General features: G+C 35.9%; 1 pseudogene; it reads right to left on the bottom strand.

The window, feature by feature from the left end:
* Window positions 1-8,033: 8,033 nt before the first annotated feature.
* Window positions 8,034-9,196, bottom strand: LOC125350040 (annotated as a pseudogene).
* Window positions 9,197-10,301: the final 1,105 nt, after the last annotated feature.

The raw sequence follows: 10,301 nt of genomic DNA, 5'->3' as shown, positions 1-10,301 counted from the left end.
AATCCCTCATAAAGTGACCATTCAGCATTAAAGCAATATATATATATATATATATTTTTTGGCCAGTCCTGGGCCTTGGACTCAGGGCCTGAGCACAGTCCTTGGCTTCTTGCCGCTCAAGGCTAGCACTCTGCCACCTGAGCCACAGCGCCCCTTCTGGCCGTTTTCCATATATGTGGTGCTGGGGAATTGAACCAAGAGCTTCATGTGTAGGAGGCAAGCGCTCTTGCCACTAGGCCATATTCCCAGCCAAAGCAATATCTTAAACCAACCATTTTAGCAACTGAACCTAAATGGTTACCCAAGGGTATTTGTAATAGGGATAATTTGGGATGTGCACATTAATCTCAATTCAAAAGATTTCCCCAGTTCACTTTTGAACTGATCTTCCTTGATATTTCATTTGGGAAAGCAACATGTGATTGCTTTGCTGTGATGAATCTAAATGTGTATTCTAATCCAGCTCCAGGCTGTGTGAAGTTACTGCTCGGCAGGATTCTCCATCTGTGTGGAATGCCAGCATGATGAAACACTAGTTATAGGAAATAAATTTTAAGGGCTCTACATTTCTAAATCAGGAGAAGCCACTTTTATTGCTCTGAATGTGCCTCCAGACGATAAGCTATGGGATTCCAAAAATGAAATGACAAACAACCCCACTTTGGAATTCTATATATTGAATTGTGATTTACAGAATGCACCATCTCTTTTAGGATAAGAAAGTAAATCCAGCTTTGTAGTTTATGACCGTCAACTTTTTCTCCACAGTAAAGTAATTGTTGTGCAAGGAAAATCAGGGAACACACAAATGAATTAAATGAAGGCCTCTGATTTACTTTCCCAAAGAGTCTTTTACCGAAATAAGATTCTTTGGAAGTCTATCCTGACCCCTGCCAATCCTACCCTAACAAGAAATAGATAGGTGTGCTTTGATTCCTCCTAATTAACCTCTCTTAATTCCTTGTAAAGAACTTCTTAGAGTTCCATGGTTGTAGCATTATAATACCAACATCATCTCCAAGTTCAATTACTCACTGAAGTTTATTCTACAACAGAATTATAACTAAATATTGGTGGCTCACACCTGTAATTTTAGGTATTTGGGAGGCTGAGATGCAGACAATCATGGTTTAAAGCCAGTTGCTAGGAAAAAAATGTCCATAAGACTCTATTTCCAATATTAGCACAAAAAAGCAGAGTTGGAGGCATGGCTCCAGTGGTAGAGTGTAATCCCAAAAAACAGCAAGTCTTAAATTCAAGTCCCTGTAGCAGAAAAACAAAATAGAAACATAATTATGAACACATAATTCCTAGCAAAGAGCTTCTAAACGTATCTAAATTAAATCCAACCTCTAAGTTTTGCAGCCCTCCAAGGTCAACTATTACACAAAGAGTAAAGATGAAGTAAAACGATTCATCAAAGAATTTTGAGTCTTGTAGGCAATCCTAAAATGACATAAGACCTCAACTGACTATAACACAGAGATTAAAGAGCAATCAAATAAAATGATCAATCAAATTTTTAGCCTTGTAGACAATTCTAAGGTGGCATTAGACTCTAATTTCTGTATTATACATTTCTGAGTTCTGTATTACCCACTAGAAAGGCAGCAAAAAAAACCTTGTACTTTGAATTTTATATTGACAGAGCATAAGTGACCTTTTATGCTTTCTACAGTATAATTCACATACAATTAATGTCTTACAGTCCTTAGGTATCAGTTTTCATGCTTTGAGAATAGTTATACCCATATAATTCCACCCAAATCATAACCAAAATATTTGTATCACTATAGAAAGTTCTATCATGCCCTTATTGATATAATCATATATGTATACACATGGCATTGTATATAAAATATTCCATATAAACTATATATATTAACACACAATGTTTTTACCATACATATGTATGAGTGTGTATGTATACAGGCATGGTGGTGAACAGTAGCAATTCCAAATGCACAGGAGGCATGGTTCAAGGCATATTTTTTAAAGTAATATATACATACTTATAAACCATATATTAAGTATATAGCATATATTACTACACACACACACACACACATACACACACACCTTGGTATCTGTGAGCAAAGAGTTCACTAAAGAGCTCACCACTAATGAAAAGCCAAAACAATCATCATACATAGCATTCAATACAGTATGGCAGATTCTTGACCCATTTTTTTCATAACCTCATCCCAACTTCTCCAAAGACATATCACCTGTCAATGAATCTAAAGTGTTCATTTTATCATTTCAGTTCTGAACAGTCACTTTCAACTTGTACAAAGGGCACCATTTGTTTTGTGACAGGAATATTTTCTCAAAATTAAGGGTAGGGAAATATTTAGCAGGTCACATTATATTTAAACACAAGTGACACTGACAACTAAATTGACAAAATTTCTTCACATCACATGATCTGTGTAATACCAAGTACATGGATTTCTTTTATCTGATCAATTACATTTTTTTCATGAGGTGTAGTCAGGATTGCATGTCATAAGTCTGTGAGTAAGAAGGACTTACTGTGTGGATACACATGTACATATGCTGGTATATATACATATCTGCATATATCTATAAATGTGTAAGCACTTATTATAAATATAGCACCTATACACATATGTGTATATTATATAAACACTCATATGCACATATATAAATGCATATTTATATATGTGTATCCTTTGCCATATATAATGCTTAAAATTATTTTCTCCCAAATTATGGTTTACCTATTATTTCTTTTAGAAAGTCTTCCAAAATAATGTTCAATTTTGTTAATATCTAAATTTATCATTTTCAGTTTCATTCTCCCTATGTTCTGGTTAAACATCTTTACCTATGACAAAGTCATGAAAATGGTTTAATGTGCTTTGCCGTAGAAACCATTATGTTTTATCTACTCATTTACTTCTTGTATCCACTGCAAGTTATTTTTGTGTATAATGTGTGATAAAAGTTGAGTTTTGTTAGTTTAATATAAATTTCAAGGTATCCAAGAGCTATTTATTGAAAAGACTTTGATCAGATCTTGGTATGTTTGCCAAAAATCAATTGATAACACAGATGTAGGCAGTAATAGGGACTTCATATGGAGTCTTAACATTTGTTAGAACAATAGCTCAGTACCACACTGTCTTAAGCTCAGGCTTAAAGAAATGGTTGAAGGCTGGGAATGTGGCTTAGCAATAGAGTGCTTGCCTTGCAAGCATGAAGCCCTGGGTTCAATTCCTCAGCACCACATACACAAAAAAAGCTGGAAGTGGTGTTCTGGCTCAAGAGGTAGAGTGCTAGCCTTGAGCAAAAAGAAGCCAGGGACAGTGCTCAGGCCCTGAGTCCAAGCCACAGGACTGGCAGAAAAGAAAATGGTTGAAGCTAATGAGTGTAGAGTTTCTACCTTTGCTGTTTTTTTTCAAAGGTGGTTTGTTTGGATATTCTGCCCCTTTCCCTTTCAAAGTATATTTCAGAATCAATTTAGGCATTTCCATGAGCAGATTGCTAAATTTGAGTATGGCCAAGTAGAAGTCTCATACATCACTTATTAGATTTACTTTTTAAAACTTTATTCACTTTGATGCAAATGAAAAAATTTAAATTCAGTTTTCTACTTGTTTTCTAGTTTACATTGTGTATATTGTGTGATCTTGCTAGATATACTTACTACTTTTAGTATTGTTTTGCAAATTCCTTAGTATTTTTGTGTAAACAAATATACTATCCATGAATGCAGGCACTTATATTTCTTCCCAAGTTTATAACATTTATTTTCTTCTTGTTTAATTGAACTTCCTTTGTCTTCCAGACCAATTATAAAAGCAGAATTTCTTAATTAATTATTTTTAATTTTTGTAACTAAAGCCAGAATGATGTTTTTAAAAAGTCTACAGCTCAAACTTCATTAACTTGTAATGCTGCTTAATATTGTAAGGTCTACTTCCATAAATACTTTATCAGACAGGATGATAACATTACTTAAAACTTTTATCAGTCCAATGGATGATAAATAGACCTAGACTATTTTTAAAGGTGCATGAATATAAGATAAATTTAAAAAATTAAATATAACTTTACCAAAGTTTAGCTAGCCAAAGCAAACTAATGAAAGATGAGGTATCAGGTTAACCCACAAAACTCCACCAACTGAATTCAAGAGTTAATGAGACATTTTAAAAGTGAAAGATCTCTGTGATTGTAAGGGAAATTTGAAGATTGTTATAAAGGATGTCATTCATGTTCAATGTATTTTCATCCTTACATAAAGAGTATCATTCTATTCCCTGAACTCTACGGTAAAAATTTCCTCTCACCTAGCAATATCACTCACATTTGGAACAGAAATTTCAAAGAAAACTTTCATCACAGTTTTTCTTTTAATGAAGATGCTGGCTCCGTAAGTGCAGTGAGAGGTGTCATGGTGGCCATGGGGCTTGGAGGGTGGGTATTCTTGATACTGACTGACAAATTGATTGGTTCATGGCATAGAGAAAAATAAGAATTTGTGAATCATTGGATATAATACAGGGAGTGTAGTTGTAAACTGAGAAGAAATGAGTAGAGAATCTCTTATATTCTCAGTGGCATGGATTTTCTTTTCTTTCTTTCTTTCTTTCCATTTTTTTTTGTCTGTTCTGGGGCTTGAACTCAGAGCCTCGGTGCTATTCCTGAGCTTTTTTTTTCTTTTCTTTTCTTTTTCTTTCTTTTTTTTTTTTTTAACCAAGGCTGGCACTCTACTTTTTAGCTCCAGCACCACTTCTGGTTTTCTGATGATTAACTGGAGATAAGAATTTCATGGACTTCTCTCCCTGGGTTGACATCAAACCTCAATCCTCAGATCTCAGCCTTCTGAGTAGCTAAGATTACATGCCTGATACTTGCAAAACTGTTTGGTGTAAGTGAAGTGAACACCGCATGGGGGGAAAGGGAAAGGGGGAGGAGGGAAGAGGGTATGAGGGATGAGGTAACAAACAGTACAAGTAATGTATCCAATGCCTAATGTATGAAACTGTAACCTCTCTGTACATCAGTTTGATAATAAAAATTTGGGAAAAAAAAAAGATTACATGTCTGAGCCACCTTCACTCAGCCCTGGCATGGATTTTTAGCTGTCCATTATAAGTCCTTCCTTCCTCTGTCTCCACCTTATGTGTCCCTAGGACCATAGCCTATATTCTATCATAAATTTACTGGTGTAAAAGAGTGCCATGGTACACACTACAAAGTTACAATCAATGGTGCTTCTTAAGTCAGAGAGAAAAAAAATATAACCATGGGAAATAAAGAAAATGGACAAGTTGAAAGAAATATTACTATGGTATAGAACTGCTTTAAAGATTCAATAGAGTATACATTGATATAATTATATATAAAGATTTAGTGATTGCTTGATATAATTTCTTTTTTCATATTTATTTCAGTATCAGAAAAAAATAAATCCAAGCTAAGCCAAATGTGTAGATTTAGTGACAGCTAACCACAGTTAAATAGCTCATGAAGAAGCTGTTCACACTCTTTCCAGTGCCTCGTTTTTATTCTCCAGCATGCATTTCCCAAATGCCTCTTAGACTTTCATCAGAACAATTATAGTATCTCCATCATGAATATGAGCCTTTTAATCTTCTCTATTTTTGTAACTAGTTAAAGTCTCCGACTTATTTATATTTGTAGACTGCTTGATTCTAAATCATACATATAACAGTAGAGGTGGATAATAAATATTTACACCATTGCCATAAATTTCAAGAAAGTTAATTTTATAGGCTACACATCAGACTATAAGAAATTTATTCTGTGGTTATAGGCAAATGTGGTTATACAATTTTATTGAGTTTTGACTTTGATATTTGAAATCCTTAATATGTGTTTCAAACAAAATGTTTATGAATTAGAAATGTATTTATGAATTTCTGGCAAGTGTTGTGTTATTAATATATTTGTCACACTTGGAAGATTAGGGAAGTTATTAAAGATTCTTGAAGGAGAAAGGAGACCTTAGGACTAAGATTGTGGGTATTATTGACATATGGATTTGCACCTCTTCACTGAATTCAAAGGACACTCCATTCTCCTAGAGAGTTATTTGTAGCTCTGGACTGGCAGATAATTACCTGTTAAATAGTGAATGAACATTGTCAGGGGGTGACTGAAAATGCAGCCATTTACATTGCACAGGAGGATTTGCAAAGTAGTTCCACAGCTCAAAGTAGTTTAAAAGAAAGAGAGTTGAAGGGTCATTGAAGAGAGATGCAACTGATAAAGGTTGATTAGAATTTCTTGTCATATTAGCTAGTTAATGATGTATTTAAATTATCCTGTAGGATCTGCCATTACACCTTAAGGTTTAGAATTTAACTCTTTTTTTTACTTGAAAGCCCTAGAGAAAGAAAAAGGGCCTCAAGTTGAATGCATGCTAAAGCAGCCAGCATAGATAGCCTCTTTCCTTAGCTTCACAGGCAGGGACTGTAAGGGGTCAACATTTTGCTGCTTAAAAATTTAACACACCCTCAGAATTGCCTTTTCTTTTTAGCTAATACTCCCTGGAAAAGCTAAGGAGAACCCAGCCCAGTCACCAGTCACTGAGACTCATTTTTTTAGGTGACCTAAAGTAAACTTCATTCATTATCATATTAAATTCTCTGCCCAAAAGAGTTAATGCCCACAATATTTATGTTGAAATGTATTTTATGATCCTCCCCTGAGCCTTCACAGAAACATTTACCTTAAACTGAGCATGCTCAGAAATGTGTAACTTAAAGTGAATGTGTTCAGGAACATGTAGCCAAAACTGAGTATGCTCAGGAATGTCTACCTTAAACTGAGCGTGCTCAGGAATGTGTACCGTAAAGAGACCATGCTCCAAAATGTGGACCTTATCCTGGGCATGCTCAGGAACATACCCGTCCTACATGTGCTTTACCATATGAGGATGTGTAAGTTCCCCCATGAAATCCCTTGCTTTCCTTTTTCAAGCAGAGCACTACTTTGCAAATAACTCTGGTGTTCCTCATACTTGCTGCAAATAATAAAACACCTACTAATCTTTTTTTTTTTCTGATCATATTCACCAGTTTCACACTCAACAAAAGAGAATCCATTGTACTCAGTCATTGTATTCAAATTTGAAATTGAGTGTATGTAGTTCTATTTTTCTGGTCCTTTAATTTTTTATTAATAGCAGACTCCTGACACACACAAACACACAAAATCACTGATTTCTGGTGCTTCCTTCCACACTCCTTCCAAGTTTGGACAGTGATTATGCCTCAAAAAACTTTCCAATTCAACCCCGTATACCAAATTGAAGTAGTGGGCAATGCTTGTCTTCGGTCTTTACCCTCTTCCAGAGAGCCATGAAGGCCAGGAAGCTCCAATGCAGGAGAGTGTAGCGACTTAGAGTAAAGCACTATAGGCAGCATTTGGGGTATATTAATGTAATTCTACATGCTTGCTGTCCTGCAGGCCCTATTCTCTTCTTTCGCTGTTTTTCTTCTTCTTACAAGGGCTGCTTTCTGTGTCTTCCTGTCCACATCACATTGGCTAGCAAGTGGGGCTCATGAAGATCAATGGACATATTATGTTATGGAGTCCACATTGAAGAAGTCTCAACTCTGAGTTACAACTCAAAATACTTATTATTTCAAGGTAACAAAACAAATTACTTGGGTGGCCAGGAATGCTTGACTTTCTTTCTAAAACCACAACTTAAGGTAGATTTTGATTTATACTGTATCTCATAACTCATCTCTTCCACGCAATGTTGAAAATACCCCTTCCTCTATTTATCTCAGACTCCAAACTGACTGGGGGTGGGAAGGTTGCCATATGGCATGGGTTACTTCATGCTCAGGAAGCAATTGCCTCCCCCCCAACTTGATTTATATCAACTTTTTCTTAAACACAATGGGGCTAAGATGGAGGCCGAAAGCACAGACACGAAAGCGGGGACAAGCAGACAGCTAGGTTCAGTCAACCAGTCATCTGACTCAGATAAGAGGGAATGTGAACACTGAAGTATCACCAACATCTTCAAACCCCATCCGTCCTTTTATCTAATCAGAAAATCAGAGGTGGGAAAACTATGGCCTATATCACCCACCAACCAATTTTCCCTAAAAAAATGGGAAATAATGTGCTCTAAAGTCTGTCTCTCAAACAGGGGCAGCCAGCTTCCACCAAGTACTGAAGTGTGTTCTGCCAAAATTCTTTGTTTCCCTAGAATTGTATACTGCCTTCAAGTTTGACTGTATTATATATAATATCTGTCCCTTTGCTGTCAGCAAAACCGGAGCCATTTCTTTTGAGTTCCAAAATGGATAACATCAATGTAGAATGAAGGTGGATTTTTGGTTGGTTGTTTTCTTTTTTTAATGTTATAACATAGATTAAATCAAAAGCTCTGCCACTGTCCCTCCATTCACATCTTTCAAAGGTCCTTTCCTCTTTTCACATGAATTCATTGGAGTCATTGCTGTCCTGATTTGAACACATATTCTCAACTTTCATTAGGGATGAATAGCTCCTAAGTTCGTCCATTTCCTTCTTTTTCTTCATCTCTTCTTTCTCTCTCCTTTTCATTTCCTGAATTTGGGCTTTTTTCTCATTCCTCTATTCATGGTCCCGGCCTTCCTTCTCTGCTGTCAGGTCCGGGAACTTCTCTGATTTAGTCTTTTCTAGTCCGCTAAGGATCTCATTCACTTTCTTCTCTACTGTCACAATTTTTACATCCTTCTGCCTGTGAAAGCCTATCTGCCCCATATCCATGTCCGTTTTTGTCTTCAGGTTAGACCATGGTGTGTATAACACATTAACTTTGTTCATCTTGCAGCCTTGAATGCTGTTGGCCTTCACAAGGTAGGTACAGTCCATTAGCACCTCTTGTGGAATGTCTTCTATCTTCTCTCCCTTATGTAATCGAAGGTATACATGAGCTGAAAAGATTTTGTTCACATGAAACCAAATATCGTCTGGCCAGCCATACTTTATCAGACCTTTATTTTCATATTTATCCTTTCCCATGTCAATAGTGTAAGTGGTTGAATTAGATTCAGGAATGAGAAACTTTATCAATTCTCTTTGCCTTCCTTGGGGAGGGAGAGTCTCCATTCCCTCAGGGTGACACAATGACTGCAGTCCGTAATTCCTTGGAAGTAGTTGGGAGACCGCTGCTGCTGGTGAAGTAGAACACCATGATCCCGGGGGCCGCTCCGTCACCCCGTGCCAACTGCCGCACTCGGATCTGTAGTTCTACTTTTATAAAAAGTTTGGCATCTGTTTATTAAAAACAAGCACACATACACCTTTCATATTTACACTCAGAAGTTATCAACTAATACTTAACAAATGTTCAAAAGATAAATATGTGGATATTTTTCTAATTGATTGGGAAAACTATGGAAAACTATGGATTCCAGCCAACTAATTGTATTCACTGAATAAGAAAAAATAAAGTAGAATACTGTTGTAGAATACTATCATTGAATATTAAGCAAACTCGAAGTAATATGTATTATACGTATCTTGTTTACAATAAAGATCTGTATATGCACAAAAAAGGTGAAGACCTATATTCTTGTGAAATTTTCTAAAATAGTGAATATCTGAGAAGAAACACAGTATTTGACTAGAAAAGTGTAAAAGGAATTTTATCATTTTAGATTGTAGAGGAAACAGGAATTATCTTGTAATACAAGTTTTAAAAATAACTTGTTCATGCTTTTTGTTAATCATTTGGGGCTTACACTTGTAACTCCTAAAATTTATGGGATGCATCCTCCAAAACTTTAATCCTGAGATTGCCCTACAAAATATGGATTAAAATTTGAATAAATATTTTCATTTAACCTTCCTCGGATCTTTGAACATGTATTTCTCATTCCTTATCAGAATAAAGCTATTTCCTATCTGTTTTCAGAGCATGTTTTCAATAACCTCTGCTACTTTTCTCACTAATCCTTAGCCATTTCGGAGTTTATGATGAAAATCTCATCCTGATTGTTTATTTCCTATACTAGGAGCAGCTACACAGCTCTGAGCCACACAGATAACACCTCTAAAGAATAATGTCTGTGACTGCCAAATTTTCCAAGATACTCTTACTTACGTCCCTCTAGAACTTGCCCTCTTTCACTTAGTGTTGTTCTTTTCTTCCTTTAGGTAAATTAGAGGAGATACAAAGCATTTGTGCATTGGAAAGCATTCAGAGCTGTTTCTGAATCAGGAACATCTCCTGGGAACTTGTTGGTTTTTTTGGGGGGGCGGGTGTGTGTGTGTGTGTGTGTGTGTGTGTGTGTGTG

The sequence above is a fragment of the Perognathus longimembris genome, chromosome 4, assembly GCF_023159225.1.
Source record: "Perognathus longimembris pacificus isolate PPM17 chromosome 4, ASM2315922v1, whole genome shotgun sequence".
Classification (NCBI taxonomy): Eukaryota; Metazoa; Chordata; class Mammalia; order Rodentia; family Heteromyidae; genus Perognathus; species Perognathus longimembris.
Note: the sequence above shows the minus strand (reverse complement) of the source record. Positions and strands in the feature narration are given on the sequence as shown.